Below are 18,199 nucleotides of genomic sequence, written 5' to 3' on the forward strand. Positions count from 1 at the left end.
TTTAATATGACCGGCTATGAAAATACAGATAAAACTATAATTCTTACTTTTACAAAAGTCATATCTGTTGTAAAAATATGACATTTATTTTAAATGCACAACATATACTCGTGTGATAATATAATACTAACGAAATTTTAGGAGATAGGTAGATAGGAACAAACGGACCGATCAGCTGGCCAGCTAGGTTACCTGATTTGAGTCCGTTGGACTTTTTCCTTTGAGGTTTTCTAAAAGACATTATATTTAAAATTCCTTTTAATAATATTTCAAATACCTATACTTACATTTAATGAATACTACCCGAAGCGTTGCCAGAAGATGCGTGAAATGTGTGACAGTTGAGGGACGGCAATTTAAACATTTAGCCATCATTTTTTAAAGTTTTTATTGATGTAGGTACTTACCATTGTTTTATTTACGTTTAATATTGTAACTTCATTTGAAGTGGAATAAAAATTTGAAAACTCTGTCTTTTCTTATCTGTAATATATATTTTAAATAAACGTCATATTTTTACAACAGATATGAGTTTTGTAAAAGTAAGAATTATAGTTTTGTATGTATTTTTATAGCCAGCCATATTAAAATGTAAAAAAGGATTGAATTTATATATAAAACACCCCGTATCTTCTGTGTTTGGAAAAATAACTATAGCATGTGTTATATTGCTGAAAAGCAAAATAAAATCTCCATTTTTTTAGGTCATAACCAGCTACGATTTCCATTTAAAAAATTATAACTTTGGGTCATAACTCCGGAATCTTAAGACCTACTAAAAATCTAATACCGGCATTCAATTCTACGCCAAAGAATTAGTCTTGAGCAGTTTTCACTTTATCTCTAACTTATTTAACAGCTGAGATACAGACATGTTCAAAAGTGTCACAATAACGAGAAACGCCCTGTAACTCAGAAACAAATGAAGTTAGCAAATTTCCGATCTGACAGTTGAGTTTGCCATGAAAATCGAGCTCGAGAACGTGGTGTCAGATTTATCATCTTTAGTAGTTTCTGAGATACCCTGAAATCCCATCGAAAATGGACCAGCCTGTACAAAACTATGTCGGCAATTTTACATTTCAATATTCAGTGGCATAGATATGAGAGTGAATCATCTCCGTTTATTGAAACAATTCCTACGTCAATGGCTGCAGTATTTAGTAAATTTAAATAGTTAAGTAATTCATTAGGTACAGTATCATGATGAATACTTGAAAGTAGTTTAAACATAAAAATTTAAAACCTAATAAAACAATCTAGTCGTTCTCCGAAATGGATTTTTAATTAGGTCTTTGCTGCAGCTAGTTAAAAATTTAAATGCAGACTCAAACATTTACCTGTTTAAAAATGTAAAACTCTTGCATCAAACAGCTAGTCAGTTCAAAAGTTTCAAATTCCGGAATTACTTCTTGCTATAAAAACTTTTCATCTTCGACCACTGAGCGCTTCAAATTATATTTACTAATTAAATATTAATTTGAGCATCTTCACTCTTTCATTATAAATTTCTGATTTTGTTTTTACTAGTTTTATATCGAGGGCATATAATAAAGTTATTCCCTAATTCACTTTGCGCGAAGGTAGAAAATATTTTCTTCAATACAATTTTTTCATTAATGTCAATCAACATTTAAGAAAATTAGGTAGAACTGTACAGAAATAATGTCACAATAATCAATCAGTGAAATGTTGAAGGTTTAAGTAAGATACTGAAGTGGAGTGAAGTAATGTTCTCATTAAATTTTACAGTATGAAATAGGTATATTAAACTTTAATAAGTTTAGTGCAATTAATCCTTCTTCTCTTTTAAAACGGTAAAAATAATGAGTTTTAAATTTTCATTTAATTCTCCAGTTGCTTGTCCTCCTTCTAGTGACCTGTATGTATGTGTATTCATAAAAGCTATACAAATTTAGATGAGCTTCAGGTGAGAGACATACTCGCCTTTTAGGTGTCTTTAGGTGAGAGATATAATATTATCCCTCGGAAAGGATGTCAAACTGCTGGTGCATTGTATAAACAATGTTTGGCAAGTAAAAGATTCCTACCCTACGACAAAGTGAGGGTTTTGCAAAATTTCCGGGCTGGGGGTTGCTCGTCCTCTGGCGTCGGTGGAGGTCGTAGGCTGAAGTAAAATAACCAAAAAGGAAAAAAAACTCCAATTTAATAACCGCAAATGATAACAACAATCTTTCTTTTATTTTGAAGATCAACTCAAATGATATTGGTACATGGATAATTTAAAAATCAAAGTAGATTTTACATCATATTTTCAATTTTATTGTTGTATTAACATTTACAGGTTTTTAACAGCTGCTTATCTATATTAAAATGAAATAGAATCAGTGCAAAAATGACGCAATTCCTAAATAACTTAAGCCGGCGGCACACTGAAAGCCTTGCTGTGCCAGCAAGGCAAACTATGCCGATTTCTAACCACTTGTTTGTAAAATAAGATGATCCTCTAAAATATCTTTTCAATTTTTTTTTCTGAAATATTTCCATTCTGCCATAACCTGTTTGGAGTTCCAAGAACATCGTGAGTGGCACCAACAAATTGCCTTTCCTGAAAATGTTCACCAATCAGTTCACCATCAGTTTCTAAAGATCCTTCGTTGAGTTAGTTTCCTTAAATAAACTATTTGTAGATGATTAAAAAACGTCATCTGCTGATAGTACATTAGAAATCATGATCGATGCCAACCTTCCAACACAATCAATATACTGTATGTTGAAATAATATATTTGGCATTACATGCCAAATAGTGTGCATAAAATTTTATACTACGGCACACTTGTGACTACTTCCTGTATTCGTTCAATATGCCAGCATTCAGAAGAAGCACAAGAGGTTAGAAACAAAGATAGATACAAGAACGTATCGATAATAATAGTTCAAAAGAAAATCCTCACACATGTTGACACAATTAGCGATCTGATTATCACGCTGTTAATATATTAATTTCGTTCATTAGCCAGCTTAAGAAACAGCCCAAAAGGAAAGTCAGGAAAGGTTACTCGAGACGTGGTTTCGTTGCTGTCAGGGTCATTAACAGATCTAGAAGTATCTGATGAGGATTTAGCAGAATTTAATGGCGATTCAAAAGAATCTGATGAAGATTTCTACGAATCTAGTAATGAATTAAAATAACTTGATTTTTAATATAAATACATTTTTCTGTCTATCACACATTTCCATTTTCAATATTTAATGTTATTACAATATCTTTTATATTAAATTTTACAGTTGTTTTATATCTCCAGTTTATTGTTTTCTTGTTTGTTCTTTGCACGACGTTTCAAATACCAATGTACAATCGTCTTGTTATCAAGTGAATAGTATGTATAGATTTTAATGATCGACGAGAAAACGTTTACTTAGGTACGCCAGAATAAATAACTTCAGAAATATATACAGGTACTTGTAGGCAGTGAAATTTTTGCATGCGATTCGAACAACAAATTTCCAGAAACGATTTGCTACAAGTTTATGGACAGGGACTTTTTATGGTACTTTTATTGGACTTCTTATTCACTCGACAGAATACGACTTGAATACTTACATTTTTTACTGAATAATTTTCCAGGATTGTTAAAAGACATATCACTAAATGTTTGTCAAACCATATGGTTTTTACATGATGGCACATCGTTATATATTCGATGTCAAATTCTTGCTTATTTAAAAGATACATTCTCTGGTAGATGGATATGACAAAATGGTCTTGTTTTATGGTTTCCGCGATTTCTTTTGTCTTAAATCCTTGCAATTTTTACATATAGAGATATAACAAAATTAACGTGAATACAGTGAGAGATATGCAAGCTAGAATCTAAAATGCAGCAAAAATCACGTAAACAAGATTGTTACTTATTGCCAATTTATGAGTAGGCAGAGCGTGATCTGTGTAAAATGACGGTGATAATTTGGAATCAATCAATCATTTCGAACTTTCCATTTTTTTATTATTTTTCGTATGAAAATTTTATTTTGCAATAAATAACATGCACTGAGAAGGATACACACTTTACGATGCAATATTCAAATTTTTATTTCAATGTGGTCTCCAGATCCTTTAATTTTAAGTCAAATTAAATAAGCAAGTATAATCAAGTTGTTAACTGACCAATCTTAGGTTAAGAGGTGCAGCAAGTTGGTAAATAGTCTTATTTCAGGCTTTAGTCACCTCTTCAGCTACTTTACTGGTTGGCGAAGGTGCGGGTATGTACAAAAAGTATCCTCTAGTCCTCTTAGTCCGAGAAATACTTTACCGAGAATAATTAACATCAATCTAAGTTCCACAGTTTCTTTAAAGTGTCTAGTGGGAATACTTAGAAACATAATTCACATCATAAGTATATTTTGTATTCATTTTCTTTGTCATAAATTGTTAAAATGAGACTTGAGGCATTCCACTTGGCAAACATAAAAGTACGTAAATTTTAGAATTATTATCTACCACACGTATCTGACAAGATGAGAACACTTCTGGTCAGCTGCCACACAAAGCATAACCTATGTAATTAACCGCATCCGTAAGATTTACGAAAAGGCCGTTGGAGAAGAGCCAAAACATTGCAGTTTTCAACTCACGTTGTTGAGATATTCTTTATTTTGTCACTTTTGTGTAACTTTGTAACCAAATTAATAAAATATGTAGTAAGGCAACTGTAAGGAACATTGCTTTCTCCGCATACAGGTCAGATATGCATGTTTTGTTAATAATAATAATAATTTAACCGTTTCAAATGTTGTATCTACAAGGTATATGTTAAGGTAATATAGATATTGTAATAAATTCTTGTGAAATTATATTTTTCTTACCTTTATTTGTATATATTACTTCGCATCTTCTTCTCAGTGTCCTATTTCTTGTTTATGTATTATATTATGTGATTAGCTAACACTTAGTTTATTTTCTATTATTCCAAAACTTGCTAATCTTCTGTAAATAGAAGTATCCTTAACCTACTCTACGCCGATTCCTATCCTATAACTTAAATTATTCTGTATAATATTAATTATTTATACCTCTTTACGCTGTCCGATATACTAATTTCTTTTCTTTAGTCCTTGATCTCCTCTAGTTCTATTATGCACCCTCTAGCACAATTAATGTTCCTTACTTGAATCTGTCATATTATTCCGTTGTTTTGTCTTCTTGCTTATAGCTCTATACTACCAATCCTTAGATTTGTATCTTCCGTAATCTTCAATTAACATGGATCTCGAAACTGTTTTCTTATATTCTTTCTTATAAATGGTTTTTCCTTTACTTAATACTTTTGTTTCTTATTGACAATAAATTTATCTTCCTTTTTTTTGTACCCTTCAAAATTCTAGCTGTCATCTTTCAATTTTGCTATATACCTGTAGGTACACATGTCTGCAAGTGACCCATGTTAGGTATTACGCCAAGAGCACCAGCCTGATGCCATACCGGTCTAACAGTTGCAAGGACAAAGAACAGACGCTGGATGCATCAGGGTTCCAGGAAAAGGCCCATGGCAGATTGGCATCAGGAACTGAATACATATACCTGCGTGCGACTCCACACCAAGATTCATCAATGAACGCTCGCCCCGACAATATTTCTTCTCGCTAAACTTGGTTTTCAAAAAAAATTTTATTTTACCGTTGAGAGAGAGTTTTATTTTGCTGCACACTGAAAGCAACCCCCATACATTATAAATACGTTTCAAAAAATACTCATCAGCACTATCAAGAGTTTCGAGTGTAATTTCTTTGAAAGCTTGTTTTTTTTTCGATTCTGCATATCTTACATTAAGGCCCCCACAGACACACGTTCTTTTTGGCAGTTTTACCCGTACAGTTTTATCTGTACGGGTAAAACTGCCGGAGTGTGGCTAAAAACCGTCGTTCTTCCCCGTGTTTAAAAATATCCGTCCCAGCTTGATTAAAACCGTCCGTTTTGAACGTGTTCGTTCAAGTCGGTACGTGTGTTATAAAGCGGTTAAAAAGGACGTTTTTTTTCAGTGAAGTGCTAGAACTCTTTTGCAGTGCATTTTTTTGTATTTTGCGACTTCACTTTAGGTCTTTCTTTAGGTCTTCGTAATTTCTGCCAGTAGCAAGAAATCTAAGTGTAGTAGTAAGACGCTCATGCGGTCTACTAATACTTTACCTCATTAAGGTATCTTGTTTTTGAATTAATGGTGTTACTAAAGCAAGCAGCTCTAAATAAGTTTCTCCGTCCATTCGCAAATAATTAAACCAATCTCCCGGCTCTAGTCGTAATTCATGCAAAAGATTTACGTGTGAAAATTGTTTTCTTTTAAGTAACCATTCTTTAACCCATTTTGAAGGGTTTTTTTTTGTTTTTTTTAGATTTAAATTTTATAGCAATTGCCGCCGCCACTGCCAGTGTTGTATATTCCATCACAGAACGGTTGATATTAATGACACCACGATTTCAAAAAAACTGAACAAAAAACACGTCTAGTGTGTGGCTGTTACCGTTGTTCGTGTTTATCCGTACAGATAAAACTGTACAAGTAAAACTGCCAAAAAGAACGTGTATCTGTGGGGGCCTTTACAGGAGGAGGTAAAGTATAAATTTGACTTGTCCCCACCAGAAAAACTGAGATTTTGTTATATCGGAATGTCTAGTTAGCCAAGTAATGGGCCTCATTCAATCCACTGGAAAGTGTTGGCTGAAAGTGTGGAAAGTGTTAGCTTCAAGTATTACTCTTACTAATTTAGACTGGAACCAGTGCTATCTTGTGAGAGATATTCACGAAACAGTAACAAAACGTATGGAAATCCTCGAACACTTCGTAAACTATAAGGAATAGACCTTAATATACCGTAATAAAATTGAAAGAAAATTAAATTTTAATGGTTATGAGAAGTTATTGACCGATTACAGCTAAAAATTAGCTTTCTTCCACGTTTCTTCAATAGCAAATCCATTTTTTTGTTTCAAACATTAATTCGCCAATTCTACAATTCTAGTAAAAAAGCTTGATATAAAGAAATTATTTATAAATTACCTCTATTTGCCAAATGAAGTACTTTTCAGTGACATATATTTTCTATTCTTTATTATTCTAGTACCACTGACTGAAATTTGTTTCAGTTCAAGTCAAAATAATCTATGAAAGAAATATGTTGCTTTAAGTTTATAAACTTTTTACATTCCATCTTTAAGAGATGAAAGAACCTAGTTAGAAAAAAATGTTTCTTTTAATTGTTTTGTAACCTGAGAGGTTATTTCTTTATCAATCTATCTAGGTACCGCTATGACCAGTATCATAACGGTATTAACTGACAAAAGAGTTTACTATTAACTTCTCGAAAGAGAGTTTATAATTATCATTACACTTTATTTAATACGTGGGAACTTAGAAATGTAGTACGTTCGGAAAATGAATTCCAAACACTTACCGTACGTCGCTCATATACAAGGTAGTCCAGTGGTTGATTGTATAGGGTGACACTTAAGTTGTAAGAACAAGAAAACACAAACACTTCCCAGGAAGGGTTTTAATAACAATAAAACAAAACAGACAAACAAAATAACGCCACAACGGGCTCGAACAACATTATTAATTAATTTATTTACACGCGACATAGTATTGAGATTCGGGGAATGCGCAATCCATAGCAAAATATGGAATGACTTTATCCATTATTAAATTAACCCGAGACTCTAAAACTAAGTAGACTGCTCAATGTGGAACCCAAGGAAAAAACTGCCTGTTTTTCGGAGATCTCTCCTGAATTCGACACCTCGCTTCGACACGCCCATTCCTTGGGTCCAGACGTTTATGTTCTTACCTTACTGGCGGGAACACTAAATATCAAGACGCTTTGGCATAACTATGCCATGTTAATAGTTATCTAATGGACTGACTTTACATTTATATAAATAATTATGTAACTAACTGGACTTACAAGTAACCCTAGCCTTCCTCTAGTGACTCCGTGTAGCAATACGGGACGGATTAGTCAATCTCATTTAATCTATTCTTATAGCTTGGAAAATCCGCCTAAAAATCAGCTATTTGATCTATTATTATTTTTCTAACAACTTATTCTTGGAACTCCTACGTTCTTTGGAATGCANATTTTTTTATTGCTAATATTAAATTTCTACGCTAAGCCTGCATTTTCACTAAAATTGAAATATCTCACAAACTGTAAGTCCTAGGTATGCAGAACCTTTAATAAAGTTCACCTATTTTTTTACGGTGCTTTCAAAAATGCAGTAAAATACAGGGTGTTCCATTTAAAAAAACATAACTTTGATATGGTACGCTTTTCCTGGACACCCTGTATATTTCAAAATATTTTTAAAATATAGCCGTAATCAACCTACACATACCCACATAAACAGGTTTCTGTAACATTTGCCGTTTGGTCACTAGCGACCGAGGCGTTACTGGTGGCCCACCCTGTATATCAATTTAATGTATTCAAAAGAAACCTAGTATGGAAATTATTACAAAGAGAAGTAGAAATAATATTACTCGATCAGGCATACTACAAGCTGAGGAAAGTAATGCAACAGTTGCCTAATACTGCTCCGCCGTTTCCAACAGAAACGTGTTAATTGGTTTTCTTTCAGCGATTCGGACAATTTAATATCCAGACACTAATTCATGCGGTAGCAAATTGCGGCTGTACGTGTACCGCCCGCAATAGAATTCCAGGGTCCTGCAGTGCCTTTCCCTAATTTTAAACCATCCGGCCAAATCCTCATCTGAAAGGGGATAGCTTTGGATGGCGCACTGTAATCAACTCTCATATGAACAAGTCATTACACTCGGAAAATTATTATATAATAGTAAACTAGCTTATAGGTTATCAAGTTTAAATTTAACAGTTTTTAATATTTATCACCTGTGTAGAATAAATACACAACGTATATTATAATTTCATATTAAAATTATTGTAGGTCTGATAGTAAACACATAATTTCAATTAAATAAATGAAAAGTAAATCTTACGTATTTCAATATTGTTTAATATTAAACTTTATAAATGGTAAATATTAAATTAAACATAATTAAATGTTTAAATTTACTATTAATTAATTTGATTTGAACCGATGCATAAAACACTGAAGCAAGCTAATACAAGTTTCATGCTCCATGAAAAATAACTGAATGAATAACAATTACAGTTATCAAGACTTAATTCGTAAAGCACTTTTGTCATTTTTTTTTATTACATTACAAAAAGTAGCATGGGCTTATCTTGTTCCATTTTACATTAAGAACATAATTATAAAGGTGGGTACAAATTTGAAAGTACATGCGGCGAGTCAAAGCGAGAACGCATGCATATTTTAGTGTGGACCGTTGATTCGCAGCTTCTCATCGCATACGTGGCTGCTCACGAAAGGTTGCAAACGAGAATGAAGCGAGCCAAAATCTGTCGGTTTTTGAGCACCGCTCAAAGGGAATTATGCGTCGCAAGTTCGCTCATGTGTTCTCAGTGTGGACGACACTAGGACACTAGTATACATTTACGTTCGACTGAGGTGAGTCGTTATTGCATGTGCGCAATATGTCTGAATCACAGGAATGGTCAAATGAGCAATGTTTGCAATTAATAGATTATTATGAAGAATACCGTTTGTTATGGGATCTTATTACTTAAAAACTAAAAAATGCGAGGCCTGGGACGCTATAGCAGAGAAAATGGGAATGGAAATGAATACTGTACGACAAAAAATGTTAAGTTTGCTGGGATATTTTCGATCACAAAAAAGCAAAGGAAAAAAGTCAATTGGAACTGGAAAAGGTAGGTGAAAAAGGGTAGGTAAGTAGGTAGGTAGGTGACATCTTCAGGACGAATGAATGGAGCACAGTGAGAAACATCCCATGCGTTTGAGGAAAAGTTTCACCATAATCATTGAAGAGCGAGAACGCACGCATATGCGTGTGGTCTCGCTTTGACTCTTCGCATGTGCTTTCTAGTTTGTACCCACCTTTATATTTATGTACGTTATAAAACATAATTTATCCGTTACATAAATAATTTCCCAATCATTTCCTGAATAAAAATACAACAATAATTCCACTTATAATTTTTAATGAAATCAATGACTTTTCTTATGATTTTTCGTAATTTTCAGCAATTCCCATGGATTCCTTTCGTAACGTAGTATCAAATTTAAAAAAAAATGATCGATTTATCGTAAATAGTTCCCAAGAAAAATTCTATTCTAGTTGCGTCATCGATTTTGAAGAACGAGAACGAGTTTTTTCAAACGCGATGCTTGCCGTCGTTCGTGTCCCCCACCCTTCCGCCGCGCTACGGCTCGCCGAAAAATCAAGCGACCCACTGACTTCTGACAATATTTCTTATGCACTTAACATACTTCCACAAATAACAATATTTTTATCTGGGAAAGTACGCGGCATGCCGGTTATGACAGTATTTTTTTGCCGTTACCAATCTAATTTGTTTAATAATAGTCCGTCAACATTGACAGTTTGTAACGCCGTTGTTTTTCAACGAATCTTGACGATTTTTTTTAACTTAAAGCTTTCCGGATATGTAATAATATATAACTATATCACGCGCGTGCGTCGTATAGGTATTTCATTTTGCAACTAAGGCTAAAAAATAAAAAAAAAATCCAGGTTGCAAATTTGAAATTTAAAAAAAATAAATGATAGATTTCAATGTATTATTATGAAATCTACCATGAAAAAAAGTCAGTGCGATTGTGAAAGATGCTCGGGATCGTCCAGACTAATAATTAGTTAATTTGTATATAAGGCCATAACTTGTAAACTATTCAACTTACCGGTTCCAGATTTCGTGTGAGTTATTAGACAGTGATAAGGAATGAGAGGATGCGATGCCAAAATGTTCTGATAATAATAACGCAGTTTATAAATGTTTTATTCAAAAGTCAGTCAACTTCTGTTATAACTTTTGATAAAATCAATATTTTTACGTTCGAGGACTAGTTTTGTGGATATTTTGAAGAAAAAACGGAAATAGTTATAAGCGAAAAACGTGAATTTACGTAAAAATTATACAATTAACCAGCCTGTAAACAATTTCCCCCCCATTTTTATGACTGTGGAAACTAATAGGTTATTGTACATAATATTTAGCATCTATAGTGATAAATTCATCTTGCCGAAACAAAAAGTCGCGTCCAACTGTATATTTCCTGGTCTCATGACAATATTTCTAGGGTCGACTGCTTTTAAAGATCCATTGCTTTTAGTGGGCCCGTTATATGAAAATTGGTCGACATTTTCCGCAGAGATAGGTTAAAGAATTCTCTTAGCAATTTTGCTCCTACTTTCTACAGAATTTTCGATGTATCTTTCAGCAACCGCATCCGATTTCCAACCCCCATGCCCCCTATCGACAGGCATTGTTGCGCAAGTTCTTCTCAGACAATGCCCTGTATACTCTTCCCAATTTGGAAGCTTCAAATACGATGCCACATCACAGCTTTATAACATTTTCCATTTTGATATTTCGACAAAATAATATGTCGTTCCTCAAAATCGGAAGGATACAAATTAACGTACTTTCTATATTTACTTCATCCCCCAAGACGGTAAAAATTCTATTCTTATTAGTTTTAGTGTTAGGAGTTTTAATTAGCAGCAAATATCCCATGTCTTCAATATCATCAATTGTCATCTTCAGTAGTTCGTAGCAACGACATTGCCCAGATATACCAAATATCAAAATTGCCTGATTTATTACTTTTATGGCCAGATACTTTTCATCTGAAGCATCAGACAAAAATGTATGGAACTGTTCCCTTAATAAGACTCTCGATGTCTTTGGCTTCTCCTTGTTTTTTCAAAAAGTTCACGCAAATTGTTGTATTTTTCGATGTTCACATTATGCTTCAAACTTTACTATTGAATAATGAGCCCACAAACTAAAACTGTTCAATTTAATTTTTGTTGCCATTTTCGGAAAGTATGCCAATAAAACGTTCTCAGAGTATTGCATTACATTTTCTCCAGTACACCATTTCTCGAACTTGACAAAGGCGGCTTCATATACTGCAACCAGATTTCGTCGGCAGCAAATTTCCTTCAGCCATTCTAGCTGCCTGTATCACTTCTGGAGGTTTATCAGCCACTTCTACACTCATTTTCAGTCCTTAGTCACTGTCAACCGACGCGACGGCGACGCCAAATTTTAAATATTTGTTTTGATAGATGCAAGTACGTATCTTTGGTAACGATAAGTAAATGTACATATATACCTACAGCGAAATAAGTTAAAGATTAAATCTTCTTTAAAATTCATTTCTTTCTTCGTTATTTTAATCATTTTACCTAGAATTTATAACGTTTGAAGGAAAAGTAGTATATTTATTTATTTATTTACAACAAAACAGTTGGGTACTATATTTTTACTACATATAACCATCATTGATAAAAAAGGAACAACATATCAATTTTTCAGAAAATTTCATCGAAAGACCAATTTCCGTAAGGAGTGTGTGGGGTTCTTTACAATTTAAAAAATGGTTCTTATTAATAACTTCATTGTATTTCAAGATACTTTATACTATAGTGGCACGCTTTTTGTTTAATTTTGATTAGAAAAACCGAAATGAATTTAAGTGTGCTGCAAGACATAATAATAATTATTATTATCATTGTTTTGTTTTCTAAGATGCAATATTCTCAGTTAATAATAATCTCGATTTTATATTCATATTATTTCTGAAATTAGATTCACTAAATTAAGAAAACATTTAACTGAAACCTTTGTCAAAGTCGATATTCCAAGATACACGAATTTTATATTACATATAAGTATACCGAACCCTAAACTTAACGTAAAAAAAAAGCATCTTATTGTATATCAAAGAAGCTACATTTCGTAAATAAAATCCTATATTAAATTTTTACAATAATGCAACAAATCAAAGAAACAATCGTTTGATCTAAAAATAATATCTTTAAATCATAAGAGTGGAAAGGAAATAAATGGGAGTTGAATGGAAATCACAAACACAATTTCCTCCGTTTACACAAAATGTATGCTGGCATTAAAAATCTTCAAAAACGACAGATAAATTAATCCCTTTTTAATTTTAACACCTCCATGAAAAACGGCAATGTTCTGTTATTTTTCAACAGAAGTGTGTGTGTGGTTGGTGCCTTGACCCTCTTTTTTGTAAAACCATGTGTTAGTTTAAAAACCTACTGATGTGCTGATTCCAAAAGCAAAAGTAATTTGGAAATGTATTTCCTTCAATTCCCTAAATATATGAAAGTCCAACGACGAAACAGTAACCAAGCGACTGAACTAATTCTATACAAAAGTCCTCATTACTTGGGGATTCTATAAATATATATGTCGTGCTATAATCGCTTTCATTTATACTGGATAGCAGCAACGTAATGAACTTTTGATGTGCCTCTGTCAGAATAAAATAAGAAATGATTTATAGTGCTCAGTTAAAGACTTTTGTGTTAGGCGCCCCTGGGATTAAATCATTACAGCTATACATCTTTTCAAAAGGGAGATTATTACAGAGTTCAAATTCTACATATCTGACCATTAGAGTGTCCATGGAAAAATCAAGAACATTTTTTTAAGGCAGGGGATCAATTAGCGTAAATCATGTTTTTGCTTTTTATAGGATTCCTCATGTAGCAATTAATACACAGTTGGTTTAAAGCAATTTTTTTTTATATTCTTTAAACGTATTAAATTCTTTAGATTCAATTCTAAATATTTGCCTAAACTTTCATTAAATTAAGTTATGGTAACTTATACAAGGTTTTGCCAAGCTTTTCTTGCCCAAAATTAACGTAAAAACTTAAGAAAACCTAAGAATCAGTTCCAAATTCCTTAAAAAGATAAAGCAGTTCTGTCATGTTGACAATGATTCTCTTAAATAGGTATCTTCTAAACGAGAACTCACGTATAATTTAATTTCAAGATTAAGACAAAGATTTTGAGTTGAAGGTAGAAAGGCAGAAATATATATTCATTCATTCATTTGAGATTTTGGCAATACTTTTGACCAAAGAACATCTTGTATGTATATGTTCAGCAATCGATTTAACTTTACACTGTGTCTACTACATATACAGGGTGGGCCATTAGTGTGAGAAAGTAAAATAACACCCTTGTTATTCATAATACAGAAAAAAAGTTTATATAAAAGTTGTACAGAACCAAAAACACTAAAGGACTAAATTAACTTGAAACACACAGCGCGATGAGTATAAACGGGACACGCCAAATATTACGTTTTTTAAATGGAACAACCTGTATATTTTTAAACATATGGGTTTCTGAGAAAATTCTATATATGATAATATAAACAGTTAAACATTTTAGTCCGGGGTTGCCAAGGTATGTAGAAAATTCTTCGAATTTTGGAAAAAACATGACCTCGAAGAAGTTGTATTAACTTTCAACTACTAACACTTGGAGCAAAATTATTTGACAGAGTTATAGGCAAATGTAAGGCAAAGACTTTTGTACTAGCTAATATCGATATTTTATACAGGACATTTTTTATAACACGATCAGTTTAAGAAAGTTCAAACTTGATTTTCTAAAATTTTTTAAATAGAACACCCTGTATTTTATTGTTCGGTTTTATTCACATATCGGTCCACTTCAACTGTTATTAAGTATGTTCTACACCGAAAGCTGTTAGTTTTTAAGATATAGCAAGATTTCTGGAAAAACCTAATTTTTATTATGGTATTTAACAGTCAGTCGATCATATTTTCTAGATGGCGACTTAAGAGTGACGTATTTGCTATGAATTTCGCCTCAAAATAAAAGTTTAACGCCTATTTCTTTTTAATTCTTGGTCGGTATTCACATAGAAAGTTAAAAATTTATTTAAGATTCATGTCTCTTGTTAACAGTATAACTTTTGCCATGGAATATTCCGATCAAAGACTCGATAGGTATAAGCAAAGTATATATTTTTCGTAAGGTTTTTTTCAGGACACATCAATCCTTGAACTGTTTGTATATTGTCTTCGTGACTGCTCAGATATTCAAATCGTCATTGCCGCAAGTACAATCTTTGAAACTTCGGAAGCGGTATATTTAATTTGATATTTAAACTGTTATGAATAACAATGCAATGGCGACTGAATATTAATGAAAAATTACTATTTTATGAAAGAATTTGCACTATCGACGATAAAACATTACAAGACACGTTTAAAATTGTCTGTATTGCACGAATGTGACTTTTAAAAAATGTTCAAAAACCTTTTCATTTTTGCAAAGGTTGAAAATGAAGATCAGCGTAATATTATCCCAATTTATTATATCGGTAACCGTAACTGTGCATGTCAGATGTATTTGTATGAATATCCTGAAAAAAAATATATCGGAAATTGTTTGAATTTTGAGCACTCCAGAAGCCTAGAAATAACTATGGACACGAGAATAAAACTCTAATAATTTTTTATTCTAATGCGTGGTGGGAATAGTTTAAATAACTAGATGGATTTGACAGGTTCTAACGACACTTACAGTGTACGATAATTCAATAAACAAAGAAATCTAAATAAAAAATTTAGATAAATTTGGAACGAATACACTGAAGCTGAATTTTTCGAGACAAAACGTTTGAATCTGGTTCGGGCTGAGGCAGTACAGTATTGGGGGTCATACATTGCAATGTAATAAAATTTCTAGGGTCGTATTTAAAAAAAATTAAGTTGATAATGGTCCTGGAGAGACGAAACGTTACATATAAAAATTGATTATGCCATTCGATAGAGGGCAAAAAGTGGCCATGAGAAAGTGTTCTTCTTTTTTCAATATCAACTCAAACAAGGCTGAAATGAAACAAAAATGGATTTCCAAAATTTCGGTTTTTTCAAATATTTCGAAAACTAATCGTTAGCCTTGATTTTTTAGTCATAATGTTGGTCTCCTGATTACGCAATTTTGCCCCGATTTAAACTAGTTACCCAGATAACACACAATATCCATTGTACGTCCACTTTATGTCCATTTTTAATCCGGTCGTCCATGGATTTAAAATGGATGTCCATGGAATTTACACGAAAAATGATATATTTCCATTAATGTGTGTATATTAGCTGTCCATTTTATGTCTACTTCTGAACACTAGGTCCATATGTATCTCACTTGAATGTAAAAAAACATATATAGATGAAATATACTCAAATAGTAAAAGATTTATATTCGATATATTCATACAATGAAATTATTACTAAAGTTTTGTATATTTCTGTGTTGGTAGTACAATCTATCTTAAGTTCGGCGCAGTTGGCAGTAATGACCGCATTGAATTATTGTCAAATGTCAAATAATTCGCAATGTTTTTCACAAAACATTATACGTTTTTCCTTTCCGTTTTCCCTAGTTTTTACTCTTGTCGTTTGTAAGTGGCCATTATGTTTGCTATTTTCATATCTCTAACGAATAGTTCGGATAATAAATATTTGTGGATTAATAATAATTAAAGTATTTCCTTCCAAAAATATTAATAGTGAAAACAAAAGTAACGTTTACAAAGTGCTAGTTTAGTGGATCGTTCAGTATTTATTTATTTCACCATGAATGGACAAAATAATAAAAGGAAAGTTTTATGTTTATTTTTAGGTATATGAATTTTCAAAAATTGGAGGAAGCAACACATACGACTTCATAAGAAGAGTTTTATCTGTCATTATAACAAATAATTTGGCCCCAAATTTTACATGGTTCGGAACAAAGGAAAAAAAAGCGTTTAAGAAGCTAAAAATATCTGAAGTTATTATTAGTAAGTTGAACTAGATAACCATTTAAATAAAAACAAAAAATTTGGATCTCAATATATTTTTTTATAATTTATAACGGAAGGACGAATAAATCGATTGGTATCTATTGTTTTAGACAAAAACAAACATGTATTTTTGAAAAAACAGTCGAAGACATATGAAACTAATAATGGTTATCTTTTTAGAAGCTGCAGAAAAATGCGATATTGGAGACCGGAAGTTGGTGGAAGAAGCTGTAAAAAAATATTTGAGACAGGCCAAGGAAAGGGCCGTTTTCGAAAATAAAAAATATACTACTTAGTAATAAACTATTACACATTCATGCAAAACTGATTTTGTTTTATTTTTAATATAATTGTACCCTAATTTTTTTTAGTAAAGATTGGATATAAAATGATTAAGGTAAGAAAAGTGCCATGGTGTTTTGAATTTTTAATCCAACTTCTTATTCTCTGACGTTTTTTATAAAAAGAAAGTATACCTGGTAAATGTCGTTTTGAACAACCATTTCTTGGATAGCTGGATTTAAATGTTTCATTTCATGAATTAACTATTGCCTTCCCTCACATTTTCAGACTTAGAACTGGTCCAAATTATATTATTTTTTATTTTATTGCTGGCTCGTTTGCATCTAAACATCCTCCAAAATTTTAGGACTAGTTTGGATCAGTCACAAGTTTAAATAAAGTTTGAAGGAAGGCAATACTGAATTCATGAAATAAAACATTTAAATCCAGATATCCAAGAAACGGTTGCTCAAAACGACATTTACCAGGTATACCTTCTTTTTAGAAAACATACATTATTGTTAATATTTTGGACAGCTAATGGATGTCCATCATGGAAGTACTATGGACACTGGTAGCTGGACAACTTATGGTTGTCCAAAAATGTAACCACTGTATGATCCAATGAATGTCTAGTGGACATCCTTGTTCCATAAACGGATGTCCTATGGACGCACAGGGTGCCAATATCTATATGTCCGTAGGACGTCCAATGGATATGTTTGTGCTATTAGGGTACTTTGTATCTCTTACCGTTTTCGAGATCTCTGTAGCGAGAAGTGAATTTGTAACAGCCTGTATAAGTCTCGACTTGAGTCCGTACATAATAGATTTATCAGATATTTACACTACAAGGAGAGTGGTGTGTATTCTTCTCGTTGTAGCTCGATGTTATAAAATCATTACCATATTATTTCATTTTTGTATAAGCTTCTTAATGGTTTTATCGATTCTCCAGATTTATTAGCCTTGATCAGTTTACATGTACCACAACATGACTTTAGAGTAAATGCACTATTTCATGAGACTTTTTATCGAACTAATTTCGAGCAAAACTTTCCTAAAAACATAATATGTAGACATTTTAACTTGTACTGTAGTACTCTCGATTTCTTTCACTCCTCGTTCACTAGTTTTGAAAAATATTTAAAGGGAACTATTATTGT

This window comes from Anoplophora glabripennis, unplaced genomic scaffold, assembly GCF_000390285.2.
Source record: "Anoplophora glabripennis isolate ALB-LARVAE unplaced genomic scaffold, Agla_2.0 scaffold330, whole genome shotgun sequence".
Classification (NCBI taxonomy): domain Eukaryota; kingdom Metazoa; phylum Arthropoda; class Insecta; order Coleoptera; family Cerambycidae; genus Anoplophora; species Anoplophora glabripennis.